Here is a 23,058-nt window from a genome sequence, read left to right as displayed (position 1 = left end):
AGCCAGTCATACTTTTGTTGGACTTCTCTTTATTAAATGGCTAAGTCAAATACTAAAATGTTAAACTTACCTTTTTCTGGAATTTAGAATAACTCAGTTATTAAATTATGCTACTGTTTAATCATAGTTATGATTTAAATCAGTAATTTGAATGTTTGCAACATTTTAAGTCTAATACTATTTTTAACTCATTTTACACACGAATTTTTCTTTTAAAAATTCATAGCAATATTTGTGAATGTGCAAGAGGTAGCTTGTGATGTTACTATTTATTCAGCCCCACTAGCTTAATATGGTTTGTATGGTTTGAGTTGTATTTGTAAGGAGTGTGTAGATATCCTCACTGTTTTAAAAACAAGCCTGCTCTTATGTTTACTTTGTCTGATGAAACTATTCAGAAAGTAGTCAGAGTTGGGTTATAAAGGCAGAATATTATGTTTATGTGCATTTAAAATGAATACAAGTTAACCATGAAACTTCAGTGATTTGAATAGACTCCAAAATGTAATGGTTTGAAAACGTGAGCTAATTTCATTTTAGCTTTATTTATTCTTAATGACCTCTTTTGATAAACAACTATTGTTTAAAGAATAAACAAGCTAGGATGCCCATGTCCTATCTAAAAAATCAAGCTCATTTTTACTTAGGTGTATGTACGCCATACCATTTAATCTTGACTGTCAGCTAAGTTCTATATGTACATATTAGGTTGTCCGGTGAGAAGTGCTAACTTTCAGTTTTAATAATGATTGGAATATGGGGCAATACCTGTTATCCACTGGTATTAGAGTTGAAATAGCCTATCTTCTCCCTTAAGTTAATAAATTTTAATTTATAGAGCCTGTATTTGTATATGCCTTTAATCATTTGTTTTTTCCTTCAACAGAAGTATTAGGCAAATTTCTTTATGTATTTCTGTCCATCTTTAGCATAGTAGAAATGCAGAAGTTCTTATAATATTAGCTATCTGCTTTGAGGTAAAAGAAATCTCATTTTCTCTAGTAATATAATTAGGCCTTGTGGATATGACTGAGCAATTCAAAAAGACTTTTCTTTAGTGATTAGAAAATAATAAAGTAATAATGGATTGCATTTTGTACATTTATTTTTATAATTAAAAAGTCCCACTTCTTGAATATTTTCATGGTAGTTGAGTGATCTGGCTTGAGGAAAATAAATTCCAAGTGTAAGATAAAATGAAAATTCTAGTTCAATTCTTAGCAACATTTGAATTAGTTCAGTCAACTGGCAGGTAATTTATATATTTAAGTGCTTTGTTAGAAGTATACTTAGTTAGGTACCATGAAACCATAAGAATACTTATATAAAGATTAAAGCTAGTTCTTTTGTTGATGTAGTAGTATGTATTATTTTGTTACTGATTAATGCTAATCCATTTTAGCAGAAATTCTCAGTTGTTTAAGAATTGAATATCAGATTCTCATTATGGACTGGAGCAGCCATCTCCATATTTAAGGTTTAACTTGTAACGTAAATATAATCAACACCCTTGTTTAGAGGACTAACCTTTTAAACAACCCTGAAGAAAATATGGTGGAAGTTTTTAAAATCAGCTTTACTGTCATAACTTACATGCAATAAAATTTACCAATTTTAATTATACAGTATGAGTTTTAATAACTCTATAGTCATATAAGCACCACCACAATCAAGATTTAGAACATTTTTATCACCTCAGAAAGCATCTAGTCTTTTGTCAGGAATGATGTTAGCTCTTAGTTTTTTGTAGATATTCTTTATCAGGTTGAAAAGTATCCTTCTATTTTTTTAAAGAAAGCACTGGCTCTTTTATTTTTTTTATTTTTTAAGATTTTTATTTCTTTATTTTATTTTTTTTTAAGTCTGTCGGGTCTTAGTTGCGGCACGTGGGGTCTTCGTTGAGGCACGCGGGATCTTTCTCGTTGCGGTGCTCGGGCTCTTCGTTGTGATGCTTGGGCTTCTCTCTAGTTGTGGCGTGTAGGTTTTCTCTTCTCTAGTTGTGGCCTGCGGGTTCCAGAGCGCCAGGACTCTTTAGTTTGCAGCACACTGGCTCTAGTTGAGGCACATGAGCTCAGTAGTTGTGGCATGTGGGCTTTAGTTGCCCTGCAGCATGTGGGATCTTAGTTCCCTGACCAGGGATTGAACCCACGTTCCCTGCATTGGAAGGTGGATTCTTTACCACTGGACCACCAGGAAAGTCCCAATCCTTCTATTCTTAGTTTGCTGCATTTTTATCCAAAATGGATGTTGATTTTGTCATGTGGCTTTTCTGCTTCTGTTGATATGATCCTAGAGTTCTTATTAAAGTCTGTTTATGTGGTGAATTATATTAATTGATTTTTTTTTTGAGGTTTTTTTTTTGTTTTTTTGGCTGTGGGATCTTCATTGGGTCTTCGTTGCTGTTTAACAGGCTTCTCATTGTCATGGCTTCTCTTATTGCGGAGCACAGGCTCTAGGCACTCAGGCTTCAGTAGTTGTGACTCATGGGCTCTAGAGCACAGGCTCAGTAGTTGTGATGCATGGGCTTAGTTGATCTGTGGCATGTGGGATCTTCCTGGGCCAGGGCATGAACCCGTGTCCCCTGTATTGGCAGGTAGAATCTTAAGCACTGTGCCACCAGGGAAACCCCATTAATTGATTTTTAAATGTTGATTTTTAAACTAACCTTGCGTTCCTGGGTTAGTCATACACCATTTGGTCATAATGTTTTATCGCTGGATCCAGTTTGCTAAAATGTTAAGGGTTTCTGTATTCTAAGAAATATTGGTCTATAGTTTTCTTTTCTTGCAGTGTCTTTGTCTGGTTTTGCTATCAGGGTAAACCTGGCATCATAGACTGAGTCTATTTTCTGGAAAAGTTTGTATAGAATGGTAATATTTCTTTATTAAATTTCTGTAGAATTCACCCGGGAAACTATTTGGACCTGGAATCTTGTTTGTGAGGAGGCTTTTAACTATACATTAAATTCCTTTAATAGATACAGGGCTGTACAGATTTTCAGTTTCTTCAGTAAGCATTGATTGTGTCTTTCAAGGAGTTTGTCCATTTCATTCAAGTTGGCAGAGGTGGTTTATAAAATTCCTTATCATACTTTTAATGTCTGTAGCATCTGTCTTCTCTTTTGTTTTTGGCATTACTGATTTCTTTTTTTTGTCCTCTTGAGAGAGGTTTATCAATTTTCTTGATCTTTCAAAGAACCAACTTCTGGTTTTATTGATTTTCCTCTCTTGTCCATTTCTAAATTCATTGAATTCTACTTTTTTTTCTGTTTTCCTTCTTTCTGCTTTCATTTTGTTTCTTTATAGTTTCTTAAAATGGAAGCTAGCTAATGATTTTGACCAGTCTTCTACTATAATGTTAAATGTTTAAAAATTTCCTATAAACATCATTTTAGCTGTGTGCCACTGATCTTGATATGTTGTTTCCATTTTCATTCAGTTCAAAATACTTTGTAATTTCTCTTTTGACTTTTTAATTTAACTCATTGATTATTAAGAGTGTTTTATTTCTAAATGTTTTCCAGATATCTTTGTTATTCATTTCTAGTTTAATTCTATTGTAGTTGGAAAACAGTTTGATTTCAGTGTAAGTTTATTGAGACTTGTTATTTATAGCCCAGAATGTGGTCTGTTTTGAAGAATGTTCCATGGAGCCTTCAACAGAATGTTTTTTAAGCTGTTGGGTGAAGGGTTCTATAAATGTCAGGTCAAGTTCTTGAGAGTATTCGTCAAGTCTTGTCTATCCTTACTGATTTTCTTGTTGACTTGTTTTTTTTAATCGAGTACTATTGAAATCTGAAATCATGATTGAGATTTGTCTGTTTCTCCTTTCAGTTGTGTTAGTTTTTGCTTCATGTGTTTTGAAATTCTTTTAGTTGCACATACATTTAGGATTATGTCTTTTTTTATGAACTGACCTATTATCGTTATGAAGCATTCTCCTTGTTCTGAAGCCTTATTTGTCTAAAATTAACATAGCCAATGGTATTTTCTTTTGAGTAGTGTCTATGTGGTATATCTTTTTTCATCCTTTCATTTGTATCTTTATATTTAACATAGTTTCTTATGGATAGCATATCTGAATCTGACAGTCCATTTCTTTTAAGCAGAGCGTTTATTTGATCATTGACTTTTCATGTAATAATCAGTATGACTGGTTTTAAATCTGCCATCTTGTTTTTATTTTTCTTTTTGTTTCATGTGAACATTATTCCTTTTCTTTTCCTGCCTTCTTTTGGATTAACTGAATATTTTTTATTCTATCTTAACTCCAATGCCAGGGTTATTAGTTATATTTATCTGTTAGGATTTTTTAGTGGTGCTCTAGAATTTGAAATAATAAAAAGTTCAGAAAGTTAAAAAGGCATCAGTTATCACTTTTATACCATCCTAGTGACTTTGGTTTTTAAATGAATGGACAACGATGTACAGTTTTTACTATGTGGCCACTGGTTTAAAAGATGCTGACTTTATTTTTTCATTCATTTTTGCGGGAAAAGGGGACTTGTACATAAGGTCAGTCCTGCTCCCTCAGAATCATGTTAAATGTGGCTAATGGTGTGGTACAGAACTGTAGTTGTGCATTTGTGATTTTTATCACTGTTTGTTTAATCACAGTTCATCTTCAGGCAACATTACACCACCATGATATGTAGCTTAAGAACCTTGGAACAGTGCATTTAACCCTCCTATCCCTTGTTCTTTTGTTGTACATTTTAATTTTCCAATATGTTTTAAACATCACAATATATGTTCATAATTTTTGCTTTAAACAGATAATTATCCTTATTTTTGAAAGATATCACACTCTACAATTCACCCATTTAAATTGTACAATCCAGTGGTATATTTGTATATTCACAGAGTTGTGCAGCCATCGGCACTTTCAATTTTAGAGCATTTTCATCACTCCCAAAATAAACCCCACCCATTAAGCAGTCACTCCCTCTTCTCCACACCCACCCCCCTTAACTTTCTGTCTCTATAGATTTACCTGTTCTGGTCTTTTATGACTGGCTTCTTTGATTTAACATAGCGTTTTATAACATCAGTGTTAGCATCTATCAGTACTTCATTCATTTTTATTGTTGAATAATTTTCCATTGATGAACATTTGTGTTGTTTGCCACTTTTTTACTATTGTGAATATTGCTGCTGTGAACCCTCCTGTAAAAGTTTTGTGTGGACACGTTTTTCACTTCTTTTGAGTATATATACCTAAGAGTGGAATTTCTAGATCATATGGTAGCTCTATGTTTAACCGTTTGAGGAATTTACCAGACTGTCTTCCAAAGTGGCTGCACCATTTTACATTCCCACCAGCAATATGCAAGAGTTCCAGTTTCTCCACATCTTTGCTAACACTTATTTTCTGATTTTTTGATTATAGCCATCCTACTGGGTATGAAATGCTGTCTCATATGGTTTTGATTTGCATTTCCCTGATGATAAATGATGTTGAACATATTTTCAAGTGTTTATTGGCCATTTGTATATCGTCTTTGGAGAAGTATATATTCAGATACTTTACCTTTTTTTTTCGGTACGCGGGCCTCTCACTGTTGTGGCCTCTCCCGTTGCGGAGCACAGGCTCTGGACGGATGCGCAGGCTCAGCTGCCGTGGCTCACGGGCCTAGCCGCTCCGCGGCATGTGGGATCTTCCCAGATCGGGGCACAAACCCGTGTCCCCTGCATCAGCAGGCAGACTCAACCACTGCGCCACCAGGGAAGCCCCTGGATACTTTACCATTTTTAAATTGAGTTGTTTGTCTTACTGTTGAGTTTAAGAGCTCTTTATATATCCTGGATACAAGTTGCTTTCAATATGACTTGCAAAAATTTTTTCCCCAGATTCCTTATTGGTATCGTTTGAAGCACAAAAGTTGAAAATTTTGATGAAATCCAGTTTTTTAAAAAATTTTGTTACTGTGCACATGGTATCATATCTAAGAAGGTTTTAGCAAACCCAAGATCACAAAGATTTATGATCCTATATGTTCTTCTAAGAGTTTTTTTGGTTTTAGCTCTTTCATTGAGGTCTGTGGTCCATTTTGAGTTAATTTTTGTGTATGGCACAAGGAAGGATTCCAGCTTGATTTGTTTGCTTTTACGTATCCATTGTCCAAGCACCATTTATTGAATTGCCTTGGCATTCTTTTTGAAAATCAATTGACTGTAAATATGAGTACTTCTGCACTTCCACGTATATTCCATTTATCTATATGCCTATCCATTTTTTTTTATATATTTATTTGGTTGCACTGGGTCTTAGTTGTGGCAGGTGGGCTCCTTAGTTGTGGGTCATTGGCTCCTCAGTTGTGGCATGTGAACTCTTAGTTGCAGCATGCATGTGGGATCTAGTTCCCTGACCAAGAATTGAACCTGGGCCCCCTGCATTGGGAGCATGGAGTCTTAACCACTGCACCACCAGGGAAGTCCCTATGCCTATCCTTTTTTGCCAGTACCACTTTGTTTTCATTATTTTAGCTTTCTAGTAAGTTTTGAAATCAAGAAGTGTAGTCTTTCAACTTTGTTCTTCTGATAGTTCTAGGCTGTTGATGGATTTCTTTTTTCTTTTCAGCTTTTTTTAAAAAAAATTTATTTTATTTATTTTTGGCTGCGTTAGGTTTAAGTTGCTATGTGCGGGCTTTCTCTAGTTGTGGCAAGTGGGGGCTACTCTTCATTGCGGTGTGCGAGCTTCTCATTGCAGTGGCTTCTCTTGTTGCGGATCACGGGCTCTAGACGCGCGGGCTTCAGTAATTGTGGCACATGGGCTCAGTAGTTGTGGCTTGTGGGCTCTAGAGTGCAGGCTCAGTAGTTGTGGCACACGGGCTTAATTGCTCTGCGGCATGTGGGATCTTCCTGGACCAGGGTGTGAACCTGTATCCCCTGCATTGGCAGGCGGGTAACCACTGCGCCACCAGGGAAGCTCTTCTTTTCAGCTTTTTAAAGACTGCTTCTTGTCTCCTGCATGATATTTAAAAGGAAATCTGCTGCTATTCTTAGCAGTATTCCTCTGTATATGATGTGTTCCCCTTTCTCCCTCGATTCCCGGCTGCTTTTAACATTATTCTCTCTAGTTTTTAGCAATATTATTAAAAATGTATTTTAGTGTGTGCTTAAAAAAAAAAAACACTTCTGCTTGAGGTTTCTGGAGCTTCTTAGATGTCATGGTTTATAATTTTCAAATTTGCGGCCATTATTGAAATATTTTTTCCTGTTCTATTTCCCAGTTATGGACTCCAGTTACATGGTATTAGACATCTTAAAATTGTTCCGCAGCTTACTGAGACTGTTCATTTTTTTAAACCTTTTTTTCTTTCTGTGTTTCATTTCACCTAGACTGTGTATCTATTGCTATATCTTCTAGTTCACTGATTTTTTTTTTTTTTTTCTGTATGGTCAAATCTAGAAGTTCCATTTTAAGTCTCTTTTTTATCATTTATCAATATCATGTTGATATTTTCTTTTACATCTTTAAATATACTTATAAAATTTATAATAGCTGTTTTAAGGCCCTTGTTTTATGGATTCTGTCATATTTTATTTCTCGGTCTGTTTATGTTTCTGTTGGCTTTTCTCCTGATTATGGGTTGTGTTTTTCTGCTTCTTTGACTGGCGGTTTTGATTTGACATCAGACATTTTGAATATTTCATTTTGCGTGGTGAATTTTCTAGTGTTCCTTTAAAGAGTGTTGGATTTGTTTTGTCATGTGTTAAGCCTTTTGTGGATCAGTCTGGTCCTTTCTAGGCTTGCTTGTAAGTTTATTTTGGCAGATCCATGGCAGCTTTTATTCTAGTATTTATTTAGACCTACTTTAAGGTATGAAGACTTCACTTACTGCCCTGCATATTAGAAGGTCTTAAAATCAGCTATACTTCAATTAAAAAAAGAAAACAATACTTAAAAAAAAAAGTCTTTTGAGAATAGAACTTGGACTAGTCTCAGCCCCTGTCCTCAGAAAGTTTCCTCTCACACACTTGCAGTATTCAACCAAAGACTCCAGTGTCTTTTCTGCATATCTCTGAGGCTTTCTCTATATACCTCTCCCTCTTTTTTTGGTATTCTACCTCACAAATTCTAGACATCTCATCCTTTCTGAACTCCTGTCTCCACATTCTCAACTCTGGTAGGCCAATATGATTCCACCTCTCTGCACTGCTATCTAAAATCTGTTTCCAGGCACTAAATCGGGGCATTCAGACATTTTAATTTATTTGCTTCTTTTTCCTTACAGATCAGTTTTGAGCTGCCTATAGTTCAGTGTCTGAAAACTGTTGTTTCATATAAAGTTTACAGTTTTTAGTTGAAGTTGTGATAAGTTCCAGTTAGGAAATGACCCTTGAAATATTAGTATAAGTTTTAAGTAGACAGAAAGTGTGGTGGAGAGAGATTGAAAAGAAAGAGTAATAGTCCTCTCTAAGAAACTATTTAGGATAGATAAGGAGTTGAAAGAGGTCTCAAAAATGCCTCTCAGATTCTATATTAGGGTGACCATAGGTGGTACACCATTAATGAAAACAGGAATTATGGTATGAAAAGCAGATTTGACAGTTTGATAATAGATTCATATTATGTACATCTTAAATCTTAAGGTGCCTGTAGGGCAGTGGTCCCCAACTGTTTTGGCCTCAGGGATCGGTTTTGTAGAAGACAATTTTTCCACAGACTGGCAGGGGCACGGTGTCAGGGGGGTGGTTTCAGGATGATTCAAGCACATTACATTTATTGTGCACTTTATTTCTGTTAATATTACATTGTAATACATAATGAAATAATCATACAACTCACCATAATGCAGAATCAGTGGGAGCCCTGAGCTTGTTTTCCTGTAACTAGATGGTCCCACCTGGGGGTATTGGGAGACAGTGACAGCCGAAGTGTGTTGCTTATGGTCCAGTCTAGTATGTAAGATGCAGCTTAATGGTCACTTGCCACTCACTGATAGGGTTTTGATATGTTTCTGCAAGCAGTTGATTTATTATGGTCTCTGTGCAGTCAAACCTCTCTGCCAGTGAAAATCTGTATTTGCAGCCGCTCTCCAGCACTGCAGTGGGGAACAGCTGTAAATACAGATGAAGCTTCCCTCATTCGCCCACTGCTCATCTCCTGCTGTGTGGCCTGGTTCTTTAAAAGTTCAAGATTCAATTGAATGTATGGCTGTGGATCTTTGGAAAGTTATTTGGTCTTTTTTTTTTTTTGCGGTACGCGGGCCTCTCACTGTTGTGGCCTCTCCCGTTGCGGAGCACAGACTCCGGACGCGCAGGCTCAGCGGCCATGGCTCACGGGCCTAGCCGCTCCGCGGCACGTGGGATCTTCCCGGACCGGGGCACGAACCCGTGTCCCCTGCATCGGCAGGCGGACTCTCAACCACTGTGCCACCAGGGAAGCCCAGTTATTTGGTCTTAAGATGAGATTTTGGTAATTGTCATTGTATAGATATTAATGTAAACTATGTGCTGATGAAATTCAGGGTGAGCATAGAGAGTGAGAAGAAAAGATCACATTGCAAATAGGCTGTACAAAAGAATGGAGCCCTAAAACACTAAGAAGAAAATTTTTAATAAGAAGGAAGCATGGTTATCAGCTTTGAAGTTACAGGGGTTAGATGACTTAGAATACTTTTTTTTTTTACATTTTTATTCAGGTGGAATTCATATATTATAAAATTAACCTTTTTTTTTTTTTTCTTTGGTACGCGGGCCTCTCACCGCTGCGGCCTCTCCAGCCGCGGAGCACAGGCTCCGGACGCGCAGGCCCAGCGGCCGTGGCCCACGGGCCCAGCCACTCCGCGACACGCGGGATCCTCCCGGACCGGGGCACGAACCCGCGTCCCCCGCATCGGCAGGCGGACTCTCAACCACTGCGCCACCAGGGAAGCCCTAAAATTAACCATTTTAAGGTGTACAGTTCAGTGACATGTAGTACATTTACCATGTTGTACAACCACCGCTTCATCTAGTTCCAAAGATTTTCATCACCCCAAAGAAAACTATACCAATTAAGTGGTTATTCCCTTCCCTTTTCCCCCCTTTCTCCATCCTCTGCCACCATAAACCTATTTTCTGTATTTATGGATTTACTTATTCTGGATAGTTCATATAAATGGAATCACACAATGTGTGACCTTTTGTCTGGCTTCTGTCATTTCGCATAATGTTTTTGAGATTCATCTGTTGTAGCATGTGTCATTGTATGGATATATACTGCATTTTGTTTATTTGTTCACTTGGTGGGCATTTGGTTTGTTTCCACCCTTTCGCTGTTGTGAACAGTGCAGCAGTGAACATTCATGTACAAATATTTGTTTGAATACCTGTTTTCAGTTCTTTTGGGTACATACTTAGGAGTGAAATGGTGGGTTGTATGGTAATTCTATATTTAACTTTTTGAGGAAATGTCAAACTGTTTCCTGCATTTTACATTTCCATCAGTAATGTATAAGGGTTCAAATTTGTCCACATCCTCCTCAACACATGTTATATTCTGTGTGTGTGTTTTATATATTTTTATTTTTATATACAGCAGATTCTTATTAGTTATCTATTTTATACATATTAGTGTATATATGTCAATCCCAATCTCCCAATTCATCCCACCACCACCACTCCCCCACTTTCCCCCCTTGGTGTCTATACATTTGTTCTCTACATCTGTGTCTCTGTTTCTGCCTTGCAAACTTGTTCATCTGTACCATTTTTCTAGATTCCACATATATGTGTTAATATATGATATTTGTTTTTCTGTTTCTGACTCACTTCACTCTGTATGACAGTCTCTAGGTCCATCCACATCTCTACAAATGACCCAATTTCATTCCTTTTTATGGCTGAGTAATATTCCATTGTATATATTTACCACATCTTCTCTATCCATTCATCTGTCGATGGGCATTTAGGTTGGTTCCATGACCTGGCTATTGTAAATAGTGCTGCAGTGAACATTGGGGTGCATGTGTCTTTTTGAATTATGGTTTTCTCTGGGTATATGCCCAGTAGTGGGATTGCTGGGCTCACATGGTAATTCTATTTTTAATTTTTTAAGGAACCTCCATACTGTTCTCCATAGTGGCTGTATCAATTTACATTTCCCACCAACAGTGCAGGAGGGTTCCCTTTTCTCCACACCCTCTCCAGCATTTATTGTTTCTAGATTTTTTGATGATGGCCATTCTGACCGGTATGAGGTGATACCTCATTGTAGTTTTGATTTGCATTTCTCTAATAATTAGTGATGTTGAGCAGCTTTTCATGTGCCTGTTGGCCATCTATATGTCTTCTTTGGAGAAATGTCTATTTAGGTCTTCTGCCCATTTTTGGATTGGGTTGTTTGATTTTTTAATATTGAGCTGCATGAGCTGTTTATATATTTTGAAGATTAATCCTTTGTCCATTGATTCATTTGCAAATATTTTCTCCCACCCATTCTGACGGTTGTCTTTTTGTTTTGTTTATAGTTTCCTTTGCTGTACAAAAACTTTTTAAGTTTCACTAGATCCTGTTTATTTTTGTTTTCATTTCCCTTACTCTAGGAGATGGGTTAAAAAGGATCTTGCTGTGATTTATGTCAGAGTTTTCTTCCTATGTTTTCCTCTAAGAGTTTTATAGTGTCCAGTCTTACACTTAGGTCTTTAATCCATTTTGAACTTATTTTTGTGTATGGTGTTAGGGAGTGTTCTAATTTCTTTCTTTTACATGTAGCTGTCCTGTGTGTGTGTTTTAATTCTAGCCATCCTATTATTCCTTTTTGATAGGGATTGCATTTTGATCTGTAGATGACTTTGGTAATATTTCCATCTTAACAGTATTAAGTCTTCCAATCCATGAACACTAGATGTCTTTCCATTTATTTAGGTCTTCTTTAATTTCTCCCAACACTGTTTTATAGTTTTCATTGTACAAGTCTTGCATTTCCTTGGCTAAGTTTATTCCTAGGTATTTTATTCTTTTGGATGCTGTTATAAACGGAATTATTTTCTTAATTTCATGTTCGGAATGTTTGTTTCTACTATATAGAACTGATTTTCGTGTGATTATGTTTTATCCTGCAACTTTGCTGAAGTTTTTTTTATTAGCTTATTAGTTTTTTGGTGTGTGGGTGTATTTGGGATTTTGTCTGTATATAAGGTCATATCCATTTGTGAATAGGGATAGCTTTACTTCTTCCTTTGAAGTTTGGTTGCATTTTATCTCTTTGTCTTGCTCTGGCTTGAACTTCCAGTGTAATGTTGAAAAGCTGTGGTGAAAGCAGGCATTGCTGGTGTTCCTTACTTTAGAGAAAAACTTTCATTCTTTCACCATTATGTTAGCTCTGAGTTTTTCATAAATGCTCTTTATCGCATCGTGGAAGTTCCCTTCTGTATTAGTTTCCTGGAGTTGCCATAATGAAGTCCCACAGACTGAGTAGTTTAAAACAACAGAAATTTATTTGCCAGCAGTCTAAAGGCTGGAAATCTGAAATCAAGATGTCAGCTGGGTCACACTTCATCTGAGACTCTGGGTAGAATCTTTCCTTGCCTCTTTCTGGCTTCTGGTGGTGGCTGTCAATCCTTGGTGTTCCTTGGCTTGCAGCAGTGTTAACTCCATTCTCCCTGTGTCTCTGTCTTCTAAGAAAGACACTAGTCATTGTATTAAGGACTCACTCTACTCCAGTATGATGTCATCTTATCTTAGCTAATTACATCTGTGATGACCCTGTTTCCAAATAAGTTCCCCTTCTGAGGTATTGGGGGGTTGTGACATCAACATATCTTTTGGGGAGACGGAGTCAACCCATAAAACCTTTTATTCCTAGTTGAATATTTTTATCATGAAAAGGATTTTGTGAAATGGTTTTTCTTTATCAATTGAGTTATCATGTGGGTTTTTTTCTTTCATTCTATTGATGTGGTGAGTTGCATTGATTATTTTTTTCTTATGTTGAGCCACTTTTGCATTCCTGTGATAAGTCCCACTTGCTCATGGTATATAATCTTTTTAATGCTGTTGCATTCAGTTTACTAGTGTTTTGTTGAAGTTTTTTGCATCTGTATTCATAAAGGATATTGGTCCATAGTTTTTTTTTTGGTGTCTGTCTGGCTTTAGTATCCGGGTAATACCTCATACAGTGAGCTAGGAAGTGTTTCTTCCTTTATCCTTTTATCCTTTAGAATGATATTTTAATGAAAGTTTTCTCTGGTATTAAAAACGTGCTGTCTTCAGAATCTTTTGAAGCATTCCTATGTTAGAGACTTTCTAAATTTTTTTCTAGATTTTATAGTTTTTCAATTTCCTGCTTTGTTGTCAGTGTACCTCCTGCTGCTTATAATCTTATTTTACTTTTCCAGTTTGCAACTTCTAATCTGCTGTGAGTGAGGAAAACATATGGCAGAGTTAGTTTAAGTTGTGTTTTTGGTTAGGTTAAATAGAATCTGTGGAAAAACAGGAGGTATTCCTCCTATAAAGGAAATAATATATTTTAGTGCAAGGGCTTTGTACATCTTTTTGGCTATTTATAATCCTTTTTGTTTCCATTTTTTCAATTATGACAGGTTAGGTGATCAGATGACCAAGTTCCAGATAGGGGAAGAATTTCTTCACCTATGTATCCTAAAATTTATATTTGCATGTAGATGTAGTTAATCTGGAATGCCCCCACTATTACAAATGAATTATAAAGAAATAAACTATCTGTATAGCTTAGAGGTTATTTTTCTGCTAAGACTCTGTTAGAAGGATGAATGTCTCGGTAAGTTTCTTTAAATATTGGTCTAAAAATTATGTTGTTCCAACACACCAATGATGGATGAAATAAGTGAGGTTAAATGGGTAAAACAAATCTTTGTTTTATTGCTAAAATAAAGGTCAGTATAACTTCCTTTTTATTTTATTTATTTATTTTATTTAAAAGCATTCCCACTTGCTTTTTTGAAGAACTCCTACTAATTTTCATTATTCTGACACTTTTTCACTAAATGTCATTACCTAATGTCTTCTGTACTTCCTTGTCCTACCTATATATATCTCAATCCATTTTTATATTCACCCCTTTGCATGCCTCCTCAACCCTGACCATGTTATTCTCTTGGCAAACCTCAACTGTGGTTAAACTAACTCCCTGTCTACTCTGTGGTTGGACCAGAAAGTAGATTATAGCTGTAGAAAAAGAAAAACCATGCATTTCGTGTTAAATATGTGACCACAAATCTGAAGTAACCATCCCATATTTTCTTTATTTCTTCACATTTTGAAAACTTTTGAACGTTCAGAAATGTTGCAAGAATAGTATGATTGAGCATCCATATATCTTTCATCTAGATATACCAGTTTGGATGGGGGGCTGGGTTGCCACATTTCTCCCCAACTTTTTTTTTTTTCCCCAAACCATTTGAAAGTTACAGACATCATGGCACTTTGCTCTTAAATCTTTTTGGCATGTGTCTCTTAAGAACAAGGACATTTCCTCCACATAACCACAGTATAAATACCACCTTCAGGAAATATAACATTGATAAAATACTGTTATTTAATATTTTATTTATAATCAAATTTCCTTCATTGTCCCAATAATGCCCTCTTACAACTTTTTTGTTCTTTCACTTTAGGATCCAGTCAAGGATCGTGCATTGCATTTCTTGTTATGTTTCTTTAGTTTTCTTTAATCTAGAATAGTTCCCTAGCCTTACGCATGTTTTCCTGACACATTCTTTGAAAATTTTAAGTCACTTTTTTGCAGAATGTTCCTGAATTTTTTCTGATTCCTGGTCAGATTCAAGGTAAACATTTTTGGCTGGAATTCTACACAGGGCTGTTGTGTCTTTCTTTTTTTTTTTTTTTTTTTTTGTGTTACGCGGGCCTCTCACTGCTGCGGCCTCTCCCGCTGCGGAGCGCAGGCTCAGCGGCCATGGCCCACGGGTCCAGCTGCTCTGCGGCACGTGGGATCCTTCCGGACCGGGGCACGAACCCGTGTCCCCTGCATCAGCAGGCGGACTCTCAACCACTGCGCCACCGGGGAAGCCCTGTTATGTCTTTCTTAATGCATCACACTAGGAGACATATTATTTCCTAAAGGACTTTTTATGTTGCTTTTGAAATTCTAGGCTTTTAATAACCTTATCTGTGTCAGATAATGCTAAAAGTTGGTATCATTGGCATCTGAATTTAATGATTCAAGTGTGACTTGTTTATTTTTGATCTAGCAAAGAGGAATTATAAATTAGACCTTAAAGCCTTTCTTTAGATAATTTTAGTATGCCTATTTCTAGCAGAAATTCCTTAAGGTTTTTTAGTATGTTAATATGTTACCTTTTATGTTTTCTAGTTTTGAAATAAATTTTTATCTGTTAGCAAGAACATTTTCTTCTTTGAAGTAGTTGGTCATTGGGTTACAGCCAATGCTTTGTTCTGTTTTTTAAACACCACAGCCATTAGACCATAATCTCTAAGAGAGGAGGGACCCCCAGCTCCTAAAACTAGGAGGACATGTGAATAAATCCTTTTTTAATAAACGTTTAAAAAATGAACCCTACTTAATTTTAATAATCCTAAGTGTGTGTCCTTGTGCCAGTAGTTATACATGAATGATATCTCTTTAAGTCTTTATTTAACAAACTAGAATTAGCACTTATTATTTTTTCCTACAAAAATGCATGACCTTTGCAAAAGATGAGAGAATGGAGGCATTTGTGCTACAGTGTGACTTTTATAATTTACATTTATATCAATTGACTAATTTGTATTGTGCTGAGCTGTTATATCATTAAAAACCCAGGTTTAACATTGTAATAATAGTGGATGATGAAGGTGATACACAATATGCAAGATGCTCTGTGGTTATGACAGGGAAAGAAAGGCTATTCTCAGGAGAAAGCTATGTCAAATACTTTGTTTGAAAGTTAGATTGAAACATATGGAATCGTCATTTTTTTTTTATTGACAACCAGGTGATTATACCTGTAGCTCTTTTGTTTTTTTAATGGTGAAATTCCAGCAGGAAAATGAATGTGGTGCAAGTCTGAAGAAACACTCTAGTCCTTATTCTTTTTATCCCCAAGGTGAAATAATTAGTAATGTATTCAGCTTTTACTGAATGCTTGCTATTTGTATAGTAAACTTTCGGTATGCTATAAAACAAGTGTGTTGTTTTTTCATTTAATTTTTTAAAAGTATTTATTTATTTATTTACTTAGCTGTGCCATGTGGCTTATGGGATCTTAGTTGCCCGACCAGGGATTGAACCTTTGTCCCCTGCGGTGGAAGCATGGAGCTCTAACCACTGGAATGCCAGGGAATTCCCTGTAGTTTATTCATTTAATTTTCACACCTCTATGGCGTGTGTGTGCATTTACTATCTCTGTTTTACAGAGCAAGAAACTGAGGCCCAGAGAAATTAAGTAATTTGTCTGAGGTCACACATTTGGATTCTAGCCCAGGCTCCACTACGATTATCGCTTACAGGTGATATTTGATAGCCAGGGTTTTTTTTGTTTGTTTGTTTTGATTTGTTTTAAGGAAAGGAGCTATCTATTTCATTACAGCAGGAAAAAAAGTACAGATGAGTCCATAAGGAATAGAACTGAAAAAATCACCTGTGATTTCATGAGCAAGAGATAGGTTTTTCTTCTTCTAAATGTTTACACATTTAAACATACAGCTTTTTCAAAAGGGGAAAACTCAACATGGTTTTGTAATATTTTTAATATATGAGCAAAACTTCATTCCATTTGATGATACTTTAGAATTATATTTTATGACCTATATTTCGTATCTAACATCTTGATAATTATGGTTTATTCAGTAATTCCGTATTTCTGGATATGTCTTGAAACAGTCAATAATGGCACTTACCCTTTTGTTTACATCAATGCTCGCATTTTTATTTTCTAGGAAACATGACTAGACATGAAATTGCTATGCCCAACCCCAGTGATAGAAATCATGCAGAGAGAGGAAATCACCTAGCATAAAACAAATGGGGTAGCATGTCAAAAATATTTCCTTTTATATATTGAGTGAGACAAACTAATGACCCTGGCTTGCCCAGTTTCTAATTTTAGCAAGTCACTTCACTTTTCTAAGTTTGTTTCCTTATCATTAACATAAGGCCTCTTGTCTGTTATTTTGAAAATGGAATGAAAATAATGTATGTCATGTTTACGTTACGTATTTTTAAGCATTATATGTAAAGAAAGTAACAAAATGAAAGATTGGAACACTGTTGTTGCTTTTTCTTGGATATTAAAGAGATACATATGTATATATATTTTTAATATAGCTTCCCCCCCATATTTAAAAACACTGTTTTTGATTGAGGAAAAAAAATACTGCCTTTAGCCTTCTTATTTCTGTAACATTCTTGTCCCTGAAGTGTCACTTATCATTGCTAAAAGACTCTTGCTCCATTGGTGTTACTTCATCCTTATAAGCTTTGATGTATCTATATATGTCTATATCTTTTTTTTTTTTCCTTTTTTTTTGCGGTTTGCGGGCCTCACTGTTGTGGCCTTTTCCGTTGCGGAGCACAGGCTCCGGACGCGCAGGGTCAGTGGCCATGGCCCACGGGCCCAGCTGCTCCGCAGCATGTGGGATCTTCCCGGACCGGGGCACGAACCTGTGTCCCCTGCATCGGCAGGCGGACTCTCAACCACTGCACCACCAGGGAAGCCCTATATCTTTTTTTTTTTTTAAGAAGTTTTAGGTTTATAACAAAATCAAGAGGGAGGTTTAGAGATTTCCCATATACCCCCATCCCCCCACATGTGAAACCCTCCTCACCCCCAATTACCAACATCACTCACCAGAATAGCACGTTTTTTGCCAAGGATGAACCTGCATTGACACATGATAATCACCCAAAGTTCATAGTGTACATTAGTGTTCACTCTTGATGTTGTACATTCTGTTGGTTTGGACATATGTATAGTGACATATCCATCATTATAATAGCATACAGAGTATTTTCACTGCCCTAAAAATCTTCTGTGCTCTGCCTATTCATCTCTCCCCACCTCCCTCACCCCTGGCAGCCATTGATCTTTTTATTGTTTTCATAGTTTTACCTTTTCCACAATGTCATATAGTTGTAATAATCATACAGTATGTACCCTTTTCAGATTGGCTTCTTTCATTTAGTAATACGCATTTAAGTTTCCTCCATGTCTTTTCATGGTTTAATAACTCATTTCTTTTTTGGCATTGAGTACTATTCCATTGTCTGGATGTACCACAGTTAAATTATCCATTCACCTCCTGAAGAACAGCCTGTATGCTTCCAAGTTTGGGCAGTTATGCAGTAAACATAGCTATAGCTATAAAATAAATGTTGTAAACATCTGTGTGCAGATTCTTGTGTAGATATGTTTCCACTTCCTTTGGGTAAAATAACAGAGGATGATTGCTGGATGGTATGGTAAGAGTACATTTATTTTTGTTTTTTGGGGTTTTTTGGGGGGTGTTTTTTTTTTTTTTTGTCCACACTGCACAGCTTGTGGGATCGAACCCAGTCCCCTGGCAGTAGAAGTGTGGAGAGGACATTTAATTTTGTTAAGAAACTACCAAGCTGTCTTCCAAAGTGTCTGTACCATTTTGCTTTCCCACCAGCATTGAATGAGAGTTCCTGTTCTCCACATCCTTGTCAGCAATTGGTGGTGTCAGTGTTCTAGATTTTGGCCATTCTAATGGTGGTATCTCATTGTTGTTTTAACTTGCAATTCCCTAGTCACGTGTGATGTGGAGCATCTTTTTATATGTTTATTTGCCATCTATAGATCTTCTTTGATAAGGTATCTGTTAAGATCTTTACCCCATTTTACAATGGAGTTGTTTTCTTTTTTTCTTTCTTTTTTTTTTTTTTTGGTGGTATGCAGGCCTCTCACTGTTGTGGCCTCTCCCGTTGCGGAGCACAGGCTCTGCACACGCAGGCTCAGAGGCCATGGCTCACGGGCCTAGCCGCTCCACGGCATGTGGGATCTTCCCAGACTGGGGCATGAACCCGTGTCCCCTGCATCGGCAGGCGGACTCTCAACCACTGAGCCACCAGGGAAGCCCTGGAGTTGTTTTCTTATTACTGAGTTTTAAGAGTTCTTGGTATATTTTGGATAACAGTCCTTTACCAGATGTGTGTTTTGTAAATATTTACTCCCAGTCTGTGACTAGTCTTCTAATTCTCTTGATGTTGTCTTTCACAGAGCAGAAGTTTTTAATTTTAACAAAGTCCAGCTTATCAATATTTTTTTCACAGATTGTGTCTTTATCTAAAAAGGCATCACTGTAGCCAAGGTCATCTAGGTTTTTTACTATGTTGTCTTCTAGGAATTTTATAGCTCTCCATTTTACATTTAAGTTTGTGATCCATTTTGAGTTCATTTTATATATATATATATATATATATATATATATATATATATATATATATATATAATTGGCTGTGTCAGATCTTAGTTGCAGCATGCAGGATCTTTTCATTGTGGCACGCATGCTCGCTCTTCGTTGCGGCGTGCAGGCTTCTCTCTAGTTGTGGCACACAGGCTCAGTAGTTGCGGCATGCAGGCTCCAGAGTGCGCGGGCTCAGTAGTTGCGGTGTGTGGGCTTAGTTACCCCATGGCGTGTGGGATCTTAGTTCCCCAACCAGGGATCAAACCCACGTCCCCTGCATTGGAAGGCAGATTCTTAACCACTAGACCACCAGGGAAGTCCCCAGTTTGAGTTCATTTTGTCAAGGGTGAAGGTCTGTGTCTAGATTCATTCTTTTGCATATGAATGTCCTATTTTTCTAGCACCTTTTGTTGAAGAGACTGTTTTTGCTCTGTTCTTATTGCCTTTGCTCCTGTGTCAAAGATTAGTTGACTGTTAATGGGTGTTTATTTCTGGGCTCTCTACTCTGTTCCATTGATCTATTGAATATTTCCCTCTTTTTTCCTCAATACCATATTGTCTTGATTACTGTAGCTTTATACTAAATCTTAAAGTCATGTAACGTCAATCCTCCAACTTTGTTCTCTTTAAATATTGTCTTGGCTTTAAGTCTTATCCTCTCTATGTAAACTCTAGAATCAGTTTGTTGATAACCATAGAATAATTTTCTGGGAATTCGATTGGGGTTGCATTGAATCTGTAGATCAGGTTGGGAAGAACTGACAACCTGACTATTTTGTCTTCCTTTCCATGAACATGTTATATTTCTCCATTTACAGTTAGTTGACCCTTGAACAACGTGGGTTTGAACTGCGTGGGTCCACTTATACCTGGATATTTTTCAATAGTAAATACTATAGTACTACACAATCCATGGTTGGTTGAATCCGTGGATGTGGAGCAACAGTGGATACAGAGGGCCAACTATGAGTTATACATGGATGAACTACTGCATTGTTCAAGGGTCAGTTGCATTTAGTTCTTTGATTTCATTCATCAGTTTTGTAGTTTTTCTTATATAGATCTTGTACATATTTGTTAGAAAATTTTCATTTTGGGACATGCTAATGTAAGTGGTATTGTGTTTTTAATTTCAAGGTCCATTTATTCCTTGGTATATAAGGGAAGAAGTTGATTTTTGTATCCTGCAACCTTGCTATAATCACTTACTAGTTCAAGGATTTTTTTGGCAGATAGATTTTCTACATAGGCAATCATGTCATCTGTGAAAAATGATAGTTTTATGTCTTCTTTCCCAATTTGTATACCTTTGATTTCCTTTTATTGCTTTAGCAAGTACAAGAACTTCCAGTACTTTCAACCAGATGTTGAAAGGTATGGTGAGAGGGGACATCCTAGCCTTGTACCTGATCGTAGTGGGAAAGCTTTGAGTTACTTTGGGTACTAGACCCTTATCAGATAAATGATTTGCAAATATTTTCTCCCATCTTATAGGTTGTCTTTCTTGATAATGTCCTTTGATGCACAAAAGTTTTCAATATTGTTGAAATCCAATTTATCTTTATTTTGTTTCTTATGTGTTGGTTCTGTATCTAAGAATCCATTGCCAAACCCATTGACATGAAAATGTACTCCTGTGTTTTTTTCTAAGAGTTTTATGGTGTCAGTTCTTATATTTAGTAAGTATTTTCATCAGCAATTAGGACTAATTTTACTTAATTTTTTTATGCTTTGGATTCCTTTTATTTTTTTCTTGCCTAATCTAGCTAGAACTCCAGTACAGTGTTTATTAGAAGTAATGAAAGCAAACATCCTTGTTGATTCTCTGTTTTTCTACCTTTTTATTTTTGTATTCTACTTTTTATTTTGTTTATATCCATTTTACTTTTTATTATTTCCTTTGTCCTATGTAGGTCTCTTTGAGTTTATCCTGTTTTCAGTCCATTTAACTTCATGTATAGATTTGTAGGTTTCTTTTTCATATTTGGAAGTTTTCAGCCATTATTTTTTCAGATATTCTTCTTTCTCCTTTTCCCCTCTGGGAAAGTTTTTATGCTAGTGTTGGTATGCTTGATGGAGTCCCAGAAGTCTCTTTGGCTCTGTTCATTTTTCTTCATTCTTTCCTCTTTCTGCTCCCTAGACTGGATGATCTCAATTAACCAGTCTTTTAAGTTCATTGTTTCTTCTGTCTGCTAAAATCTGCTGTTAAACCTCTATAGTTTATTTTTCATTTTAGTTATTATACTTTACAGCTCCAGATTTTCTCTTTAGTTCTTTTAATAATTTCTTTGTATTTATTGATATTCTTCATTTGTTAAGTCATCATTCTCTTGGTTTTCTTTAGTTCTTTGTTCATGGTTTCCTGTAGCTTTTTGTACACCTTTAAAGATTGATTTAAAGTCTTTGTCTAGTAAGTGCAGTGACTGGGTTTCCTCATGGACAGTTTCTATTAATTTCTTTTTTTTCTACAATGGGCCATACTGGCTTCTTTCCATGCCTCTTAATTTTTTTGTTGAAAATAAGAGGTTTTGAATATTTTAACATAGTGAAACATAGGTAAGCCCTTGTGCTCTTTCTTCTGGGAGCCACCAGACAGGTCAAAATATGCAACTACAGTTCTTTGAGAATAAGATCTGTGTTGCTCCCTCTGGCACTTGAAACCTAAACCCAGAGTGCAGGCTGCCTTCCTTATGGTTGTTGCCCGTCTAGAGTGGCACCGGGAATGGTAGGTGGGCAGCTTAAATCTTCTTTCTTCAGCAAGCCTTCTAATGGTGGTTGTAATTTTTTTACTAGATTCCAGAGGTTCTGCAGAAGTTGATTCTGATACTTTTTGGCTGCTCATTAGTTGCTTTTATGGGGGAACCAAGCCCCAAAATTCCTTTCTCTATCTCTTTTGCTGATGTCACTTCCCATGGACATATTAATCTAACTTGTGGATTATCTACACACCTTACTTCTCCTTTACCATTTGTAATCTGTTTTATGACTTCAGTGAAACTCTTGTATCTGTTAGCAACTCAAAGAGAACTTAGACCATTTTAGAACTTCAGATATCAAGAGTTCTGTGTAGTGTAAGGATTAGTTACCTTTCTAATGAAGGAAAAAGGGGTGATGATATTTGGTTCAAACATATTTTAAATTTAGTTTTGGAATATTGGTATAGATTTTTAATACCTATATATTACTTGGAGGCCCAGGATAGATACTTCGGGTGATTTAAGTCAAAGTTAAACTTGTATAATTCACATCTAGATAATTGAGTTGGCTTCCTCTTTTTTTTTTTTAAAGTCACTCATTAGTGAATGGAAGGCAAGATTTTTTATCATGGATGATTAAGCACCTTATAATTTTCATTTAGCAAATAAATGCTTATCACTATGTCAGGGTTTCTCAACCTCAGCATTATTGACATTTTGGGTGTTTTTTTTTTTTTTTTTTTTTTTTTTTTTTTTTGCGGTACGCGGGCCTCTCACTGCCGTGGCCTCTCCCGTTGCGGAGCACAGGCTCCGGACGCGCAGGCTCAGCGGCCACGGCCCACGGGCCCAGCCGCTCCGCGGCATGCGGGATCTTCCCGGACCAGGGCACGAACCCGCGTCCCCTGCATCGGCAGGCGGACCCTCAAACACTGCGCCACCAGGGAAGCCCAGACATTTTGGGTGTTTTTAATTCTTTATTAGGCAGACACTTCAGGATCTAATCTATGGGCACT

At 36.6% G+C, this 23,058-nt stretch overlaps 1 protein-coding gene across 3 annotated transcripts in view; it reads left to right on the top strand.

The window, feature by feature from the left end:
- Positions 1 to 23,058, top strand: part of ARHGAP5 (Rho GTPase activating protein 5) — a 72,975-nt gene that overhangs the window by 34,746 nt on the left and 15,171 nt on the right. Inside the window, exon 4 of one of the 3 annotated variants that reach the window (XR_012330004.1) lies at positions 20,168 to 20,352. The exons of the other annotated variants lie outside the window; for them this stretch is intronic. The gene's annotated coding sequence lies outside the window, so the exon portion shown is untranslated. The remainder of the gene's footprint in view (positions 1 to 20,167; positions 20,353 to 23,058) is intronic. 3 annotated transcript variants of the gene reach the window in all.

Source organism: Tursiops truncatus, chromosome 2 (assembly GCF_011762595.2).
Source record: "Tursiops truncatus isolate mTurTru1 chromosome 2, mTurTru1.mat.Y, whole genome shotgun sequence".
Lineage (NCBI taxonomy): Eukaryota > Metazoa > Chordata > Mammalia > Artiodactyla > Delphinidae > Tursiops > Tursiops truncatus.
Note: the sequence above shows the minus strand (reverse complement) of the source record. Positions and strands in the feature narration are given on the sequence as shown.